The sequence below is a fragment of the Perca flavescens genome, chromosome 24, assembly GCF_004354835.1.
Source record: "Perca flavescens isolate YP-PL-M2 chromosome 24, PFLA_1.0, whole genome shotgun sequence".
Taxonomy (NCBI): domain Eukaryota; kingdom Metazoa; phylum Chordata; class Actinopteri; order Perciformes; family Percidae; genus Perca; species Perca flavescens.
Window position 1 is genome coordinate 1057205 of NC_041354.1, and position 10000 is coordinate 1067204.

The window sequence follows — 10000 nt, forward strand, 5'->3', positions numbered from 1 at the left end:
CACACACACATACACAGAGACACACACATACAGACACACACACAAAGACATACACACAGACACACAAACACACACACAAACACACACACACACACATACATACAAATACACACATACACATACAGACACACAGTCTCACACACACAAACATTAATAATGTATTAAAGTGAATTCATGTGTTATGGAAACCAACACGTTGTATTAAAGCTGCTCCTTATCTCTTCTTTAGATAAATTAAAGCAGTATTTGTCAGTTTAAAGTTCTTAAAGGCAGTTTGAGACATTTCAACATCGACATGTTGACGTGTAAATGTGCTGTGAAGGTCAGATCAACTCTGTGATAATCATCTTTACTTCAGAAGAAGGGAGGAAACATGAGATAGTGTGAAGATAACGCTTCTGAGGAACTCAACAGATGTTTCCCACCCGTTATACGTTTCTCTTAAAGGGGAACGTCAGCATTTGTGTCTAAGTGACTGATGGGAACAACAATCTTTGACATCGGTCCAGTATTAAGGGAGTTTCTGTCAGTCAGAGTCCACTAAAAGTTCTGTTGTTGCCGCTGACAGACTCAGATTATTATTCTAAGAGTCTGACAACATTATGGGATGGATCTCTACAGAGATAGACCTTTTAGTTAAAGAGTAAGATCCTTTTAGTTTAACATGAAACAGCCCCAAAATCTACATCACCAAACCCACCAGACTCCATGTAAATAATCAGGACTTTTAGTGTGTATAGAGCCAGCATATCTCCACCAGACTCCATGTAAATAATCAGGACTTTTAGCGTGTATAGAGCCAGCATATCTCCACCAGACTCCATGTAAATAATCAGGACTTTTAGCGTGTATAGAGCCAGCATATCTCCACATGTAAATGGGTGAATTAAGGGTTTATTCCAACGAAACCAGAGTGGTTATTGTTGTTGGAACAGTGGAAAGATGAACCAAGACGGCTTTTGGTAGTTTTATTTAGTTTCTGTCCACTTTGAATGAAGTGTGTTTTACGATGATAAAAGTCCTGATTATTTAGATGGAGTCTGGTGTGTTGGGTGATGATGATGTAGCAGGAGTTTTCCGATGTTAAACTAAAAGGATCTTACTCTTTAACAAAAATGTCTATCTCTGTAGGTTGAAACAAAATGATTCTGCCTTTCTTTGTTCTCTATAAACCTAAAATATATATTTAGGGTACAAAAGTGACAAAAATAATACGCTTAAATCCGTAAATTGCTTTGTTTTTGTATTAATTTTACTTCATACTTTTACTCCAGTACAGTACACACACAAACACACATATTATACACACACACACAAACACACACACACACACATATATTATACACACACACACGCAGACATACCGTTACACACACATACACACACACACACACACACACACACACACACACACACACACACACACACACACACACACACAGACAAACACATACATACCGTCACACACACATACACACACACACACAGAGACACACACAGACACACATACACACATACACACACATACACACACACACACAGAAACACACACAAGGTGACACACACACACATACACACACACACGCAGCAAAACACACACACACACACACACACACACACACACACAAGGTGACAAAACACACACACACACACACACACACAAACACACACAACACACACACACACACACACACACACACACACACACACACACACACACAACACACACACACACACACACACATACACACACAGTGACATACACACACACAGACAGACACACACAAACAAATACACACACACTTATAGACACACAGATATTCAGACACAGACACACACATACATACCGTACACACATACACACATACACACACAAACACACACACACACAGAAACACAAACAAGGCGACACACAGAAACAGACACACACATACATACCGTACACACATACACACACACACACACACACACACACACACACACACACACACAGAGACACACACACACTCACAGTTACACACACATACACACACACAGTAACACACACACAGTAACAAACACACACACACACACACACACACATACAAACAAACACACACATACATACCGTTACACACACACACACACACACACAGAGACACACACACTCACAGTTACACACACACACATACACACACATACACATAGACACACACACACAGTTACACACACACATACACACACACATACACAGACACACACACACAGACAAACACGTACATACCGTCACACACACACACACACACACACACACACACACACACAGCCCCTGATGCTGAGATAAGAAGTCATGTGTGATACCAGATAAAGAGCAGCAGCTGATGAGGGTTAGAGGTGTAGAGAGTATATGAGCTGAGTGGTGTCAGTGTTTGTCGACCTCGGAGCAGAATGGCTGCAGTCACAGAGCTCTCCTTCCTGCTGTTTGCTCTCATCAACTACATCCATGCTCAAGAACTGATCATCATCGGAGATGAAGGAGAATCTCACACCTTCAAGCTCCCCGAGAACACCACCTCCTGCCTGATCTCCAGATGTGTTGGTGAGGAGAAGCTTGTCCTGTGGAACACCTCTGACCTCTGGTCCAACAGCTCCTCAGTACCTCAACACCTGAAACAACGACTGGTCAGCTCGGTGGAAACTTCTTCTTACACCATCCTCCACCTGACCCATTCAGACTCCGGCCGGTACCGAGAGGAGTGTTGGACTGAGGGCAACGTGACGCATGACAACAACTTCACTATCACTGTTTGTACTTCAATAGATACGAGCTTTATTAAAGCAAGACTTGGAGAAACAGTGGACCTGCCATGTGAGGGAGCAGCTGATAATCTGGATATCCAGTGGCTCAAACTGGACTCTAGATATGATTATGGACCATGGAACAGAGTTTTTGGGTACAAGACGACATCAGTGATGGACAATGTTAGAGGAAGATACCAAGTGGTGACAAACACATCAGCTCTTCGTGTTTCCAACATCACAGCAACAGACTTTACATGGTACAGATGTCTGGTGATGAACCAACAGCAGTGTGTTAGAAGTTACATTGTACTGTTGGTCCTACAGTATGAGATGATCTACGGCTCAGTGGGAGAGAGCGCTGTGTTGCCGTGCTCTATCACTGACTCCACTGATGAACAGCCCCCACGTTGGTCTAATCGGTTCTCCTCTGACCTAGGACAACTAAACCAGACTGTTCCTTCAGTAGACCAAAACTACTCGCTGGTGTTTTCATCTCTGATTTTAAATCACTCAGGTCGGTACTACTGTAAAACCTCTATCAGATATCAACAGTATTATCTGTATGTGTGCCCCAAATTTGTCCCCCCTGCTGTAGAGCTCTTCTCAGAGGGAGAAGAAGTCACTCTCAGATGTACTGATAGGAGAAAGGGTTGGGGGCATGTTTGGTTTATCAAGTCTAACAGAACCGAGGGAAGAATCTTTAGTTTAGAGTCTGATCAGAGAATTAGCAGAGTGAGCTGGTACGATAATAATGGGAGCCTGGTTATCTCTAATATCTCAGTGGGAGACGCAGGGGAGTACTGGTGTGTAGTTTATGATTATGATGATTATCAGTGTTTGTCAACAGAGAGAACTGTGTTAGTGTACATGGAGCCCTTTGGGATTTACTCCACCTTCTTCAAAGTGCGATGCTCAGTGCTCAGTGTCCTGCTGCTGATGCTCTGTGCTGCTGTAGTCGCTGTGAACCTGAGGACACGGAGAGGAGCTCAGCTTTCACCTCACACACACACTTAATATGTATATATGATCATTTCATCATTGGCTTTAATACAGCCTGGTATACACTGGCTTTAATACAGCCTGGTATACACTGGCTTTAATACAGCCTGGTATACACTGGCTTTAATACAGCCTGGTATACACTGGCTTTAAAACAAGGGATGGGACACATTCAAGGAGAGAAAACATTTAAACTAGAACACAAAAGACAGAAACAACAAACAGAAATGATGGGAAATAAGAAATAAATACCCAATAATTATTATTATAATAATATAAAATAAGTTTTGAATGTTAGAAGTTAACATTTGTCTGTACTACTATGTTAAGTATATATGTAGATGATATTATATTGTAAATATATTGAGTTAATTCATCTTTTCTTGACTGTGTGTGTGTGTGTGTTCGAGATGTATTTTAAATCTAAAGATTATGTGATGTTGTATATTATATATGAAGGAATATATTTTGTCTTTAATGCATTTATAATAGTATCTTGCAGTGTTGTCAGTGTTATAAACTTGTTATTATATCTTGGTCTATATCTATAATCTATCGTCTGTTTAATAAACATTATTAATGAACTATAAAACTTGTTCTGATTGTGATTTCTGATTAATTATTATAACCAACTTATCTCTGGGTCTGTAAAATGTTTCTTATGTTAACTTTCAGTAAGTAAAGTTGATTTCTAGAGCACATTTAAACACACAATCTGACCAACGTGCTGAATAAAAGAACATTAAAATGTAATAATCAAAACCCTAAAGCACATTCCATCGACAACAACAAGCAGCAATTCCCATTGTTATATCTCATTATAAAGTTAATGAAATAAAAGGTGTTGTACTTTGTCTCAGCTACAGCTCTGAGTCTCTCCCTCTGCTCCCGTTTCACTCACCACTGAGTCTCACTTCATGTCCCGCCCACAACACTATCTGGTTGGTAGATGTTAGACGAGTATCAGCCAATCAACACTCACCATGACAGGCAGCAGCCTCAAGTAGCATCGTCTCCGGGCCAGTCCCCCTAAATCTAGCGCACTCCTTTAATCAGTCATGTAACCCTCATGCCCTCTTCGGGTATTTTTGTAAATCTTTCTCTTATGGCATGACATTTCGTCAGAATCTCTATTTTTGGTCACAATGTTTAAATCCAGTGTTTTTACTTTTACATGTTTTTTATACTTGATTGATTCATTTTGTACCCTCTGGACACCTTCGTGGCAAAAATTTTTCCTGTACACAAAAACTGCTGTTAAATCATCATGTATCAATATTTTTTTCTGCTATTTTTTTCATAAATCACTTAAACAACTTCTAACTTGCTCAAAACTACCAAACACTCAATCATTTTCAGGATTTTAACCCTTTAAATATGGAATGCCTTTTTATTCAGAATTGAATAAATGAATAAATACATAAACAAATGAATGAATACATGAATAAGTAAATAAATATGCCTTTGAAATAAATCATGAAATAAATAAATGAGGCAATAAATACATAAATAATAAAATAAATGTAATTATTTCATGGTACTTTTATTTCATAAGTATACTTTTACTTATTTCCCTCTCTATTTATTTCCACTGCCACTGGGGGACCATAGGCAGGCTGGAGGAACTCAAATTAATGTTAAAAAACCTCATAAAGTGAACTTTTCATGCCATGGGACCTTTAAAACAGCCAAAATGAATATATTTATATGAAGCTAAACATTTACTGAATATTATTTGTATGATTCACACAAACATTTCACCAAGCCACAAGATATCTTGATGGCTAATACATGTATTACTTTAAATTTGGGTCGCTTCCTGTTAACCTGGAAGTACTAGCGACATTTAAACCCGAGGATCGCAGCAAACTTTCCTTTATACAACAAAGAGAGCACATGCTGGTAAGACCAAGATTATATGTTACCCTCTGTTACCTTTTAAACTTAAAAAACACACGTAGTTAACAAAGGTTGTGTGGTTATTATAACCGGTCATGTTTGTGAAGTAAATAGTATGGTTTTAAACAATAGAGAATGATGTTACTAACGACCTTCTAACTGCTGCAGACAAAGGATTTGTCTCCATTCTTGTTCTACTAGATCTTAGTGCTGCATTTGACACTATTGACCATTCAATCCTGTTCTCGCAGGAATCGCACTAAGCTGGTTTAAGTCCTCTTTCTCTGAACGATCCCAGTTTGTTAATGTTAATGATAAACCCTCCAAGCACGCTAAAGTCAGCCATGGCGTTCCTCAAGGCTCAGTGCTTGGACCAATTCTATTTTCCTTATATATGCTTCCTCTAGGTAATATTATTAGGAAACACTCAATTAACTATCACTGTTACGCAGACGATACCCAATTATATCTGTCAATTAAGCCAGATGAAAGTGGTCAGTTAGCAAGACTTCAAACGTGTATTGAGGATATAAAATCCTGGATGACCCACAATTTCCTGATGTTAAACTCAGACAAAACTGAAGTTATTTTGATAGGACCAACGCACCGCCGAACCGTTTTCGAAAAGATATAGTTACTCTGGATGGTATTACCCTGGCCTCCAGCACTGCTGTCAGAAATCTAGGAGTTATTTTTGATCAGGATATATCCTTCAACGCCCACTTAAAACAAACCTCAAGAATAGCCTTTTTCCATCTTCGTAACATTGCCAAAATTAGAAATATCCTGTCTCAAAACGATGCTGAAAAACTAGTCCATGCATTCGTTACTTCTAGACTAGATTACTGCAATTCCTTATTGTCAGGTTGCCCAAATAAGTCCATTAAGACTCTCCAACTGATCCAGAATGCTGCAGCACGTGTTCTGACGAGAACTAAGAGAAGAGATCATATTTCTCCTGTATTAGCTTCTCTGCATTGGCTTCCAGTTAAATCTAGGATCGAATTTAAAATCCTCCTCCTGACTTACAAAGCTCTAAATGGTCAAGCACCATCATACTTAGAAGAGCTCATAGTACCTTATTGTCCCACTAGAGCACTGCGCTCCCAGAATGCGGGGCTACTTATGGTTCCTAGAGTCTCTGGAAGTAGACTGGGGGCCAGGGCCTTCAGCTATCAGGCTCCAGTATTGTGGAACCAGCTCCCAGTCGGGGTTCGAGGAGCAGACACCGTTACAACATTTAGGAGTAAACTGAAAACCCTCCTCTTTGATAAAGCTTATAGTTAAGGAGTGAGGAGTTGCAGCGTCCGCCTAACCCGGCCCCCTGCTTCTCCTCGTAGTCATCAGTTTATATACTGTATAATTAATAATCTAGCGAGAGTAGAGGGAGGCAGGCCAGTACAGCCCGATCCGGTTGGGGAGAGTTCTAGCCCGACCAGGCACCTCTCTTTAACCTGCCTCTCTTAAGTTATGCTATTACAACTCTAGACTGCCGGGGAGGCTGTTCCTCCCTAAGACACACTGAGCTGCTCTCTCATCTCTACTTGTTACTTTTGTATGCATCCTGTCCCAGAAATGCTTGTTACTAATCTAGCTCTGGGGAGTTTACTCCCCGGAGTCCTTATGTTTCTTCTTCGCAGAGCTATGCTCTGCGATTCTCTGCATTTCCCGGCTGCATCCTGCTGCGTCCTGCTGCGTCCGCAGCCTCCACCCGTGCTCTGCAGCGCCACGTTACATCCCGCTACGCCCTGCTGTGATGTTCATACGCACAGAGTAGTCAGGATCCGGTATAGGAGACTGCACTACTCAGTATGACACGATGTGCCCTGCTATGACATGAACTTCCACGATAACCTTCGAAGTCATTGTGACTTCTAATGTGACTGTTATCACCACTGTTCATCACGCCCCCAACCGGCCCGTCAGACACCGCCTACCAAGAGTCTGGGTCTGCCGAGGTTTCTTCCTAAAAGGGAGTTTTTTCTTGCCACTGTCGCAATAGCCACTGCTAATGCTTGCTCTTGAGGGAATTACTGTAATTGTTGGGGTTTTGGAATTTATAGAGTGTGGTCTAGACCTACTCTATCTGTAAAGTGTCTCGAGATAACTTTTGTTATGATTTGATACTATAAATAAAATTGAATTGAAATTGAATTGAATGTATTGATGTTTGTAGCTATAGCATATAAATCACCGCAGTATTGGATGTTAAATATGTGCACAAGAAAGCTACGAGATTACTGTGGGGGATCTGATGAATGGCTAGGTTAACAGATGATTTGAAAAGACACACACACACACACACACACACACACACACACACACACACACACACACACACACAGACACAGACACAGACACACACACACACACACACACACACACGCGTTTGAATTGTGCAAGCAGGCGGTTTGAGACCCAGCCAATGTTGTTTGGTATCTTGTGGTGTAGTGGCTCCCTCTGGTGGTGTGTGTGTATTGGTTAACAGATGATTTGAAAAGACAGACACACACACACACACACACACACACACACACACACACACATACACACACACAGACAGAGACACACATACAGAGACTCACACATACAGACACACAAACACACACACACACACACACACAAACATACACACACACAAACTCCATTCAAAATGTAAGACCTTCCACATCTTTCATACATTCAGGGTTCGTATTCAACTTTCAAATCCCATTAGTAATTTTTTTTTAAATATTCAGTCTTCTTTGAGGCTTAGATCAAATGTCTTTCTGCCATTTTTACATTTGTGTGTGTGTATGTGTGTGTGTGTGTGTGTGTGTCTGTGTGTGTGTGTGTGTCTAAGATTGAAAGACTTCCTCAGGAGACTATAATCAATAATAAAGTCTAGATTTATGAATGAACCAAAGAGAAGCATAAATCCAGACGTACGGATAGTTTTGGATGAAAAATGAACTTTATTACAAACAACGACAGAGATCTGTTAGCAGTCAGTTAGCAGCTGTTAGTTCTGTACAAATAACACTGTTTGATTGGTTAGTTGAGTTTGCCGATCGGCAACAAGGCTGGGTCTCAAACAGCACCCTACTCCCTCCGTAGTGCACTATTTTCACACCCTAAACTCACCACAGTACACTTCTTATACTTCCTTACACCCTTCATAGTGTACTTAAAGGCTATAATGTTGATTTTTCCAACCTGGACCCTGTTTTCTCATGTTTCTGTGTCTCAGTCAGCACCTACTACAAACTCCACCAGACTCCATGTAAATAATCAGGACTTTTAGTGTGTATAGAGCCAGCATATCTCCACCAGACTCCATGTAAATAATCAGGACTTTTAGTGTGTATAGAGCCAGCATATCTCCACCAGACTCCATGTAAATAATCAGGACTTTTAGTGTGTATAGAGCCAGCATATCTCCACCAGACTCCATGTAAATAATCAGGACTTTTAGCGTGTATTGAGCCAGCATATCTCCACCAGACTCCATGTATATAATCAGGACTTTTAGCGTGTATAGAGCCAGCATATCTCCACCAGACTCCTTGTAAATAATCTGGACTTTTAGTGTGTATAGAGCCAGCATATCTCCACCAGACTCCATGTAAATAATCAGGACTTTTAGCGTGTATAGAGCCAGCATATTTCCATATGTAAATGGGTGAATTAAGGGTTTATTTCAACCAAATCCAAAAAACGTGTGCTTTAGGATGATACAAGTCCTGATTATTTACAGGGAGTCTGGTGGGTTTGGTGATGCGGATTTTGTTTTTCCCATCAGTCACTTAGACACAGAAACCTGATTGAGATACCTTTTAAGTTATTGATCTTTATATCTTTGTGTTTTTGTTCCAGGGTCAAAGGTCATCCAGATCTCCTGATGCATCCTGAACATCTGCCGGAGCGACACACTACTAACTAGGGGTGAGTGATATGGTCAAAAAATAATATCTCGATATGTGTGGCAATTTTGACGATAATTAGACAATATCCTTTAAAATTGTGATTTTTAAAAGTCTGAGTTACTTAATCACTGATGATAAAAATGGGCACAATGTTGAAAGAAAACAGTTCTTATTTATTTTCTTTAAAATGTAAGTAATCAAGTAAAAACAATTCAAATACATACAAAATCCTAATTGAACTAATGTAGAAACATTGAACTCTGAGTGAACATTCAGTTGTAAACCTCTTCTGTAATGTAGTGTGTGCAGCATACAAGCAAGATGAAAATATAATTATAAACAAAGGGCTCTGTTCTGTAACACATCCATGTCCTTATTGGAAGCAGTCCTGGAGCACACACACACAGACACACACA

General features: G+C 40.2%; 1 protein-coding gene across 1 annotated transcript in view; it reads left to right on the forward strand.

The window, feature by feature from the left end:
- Window positions 1-9533: 9533 nt before the first annotated feature.
- The window catches only part of LOC114551247 (uncharacterized), a 20711-nt gene continuing 20244 nt past the window's right edge, over window positions 9534-10000 (forward strand). Inside the window, exon 1 of the mRNA XM_028572418.1 lies at window positions 9534-9603. The gene's annotated coding sequence lies outside the window, so the exon portion shown is untranslated. The remainder of the gene's footprint in view (window positions 9604-10000) is intronic.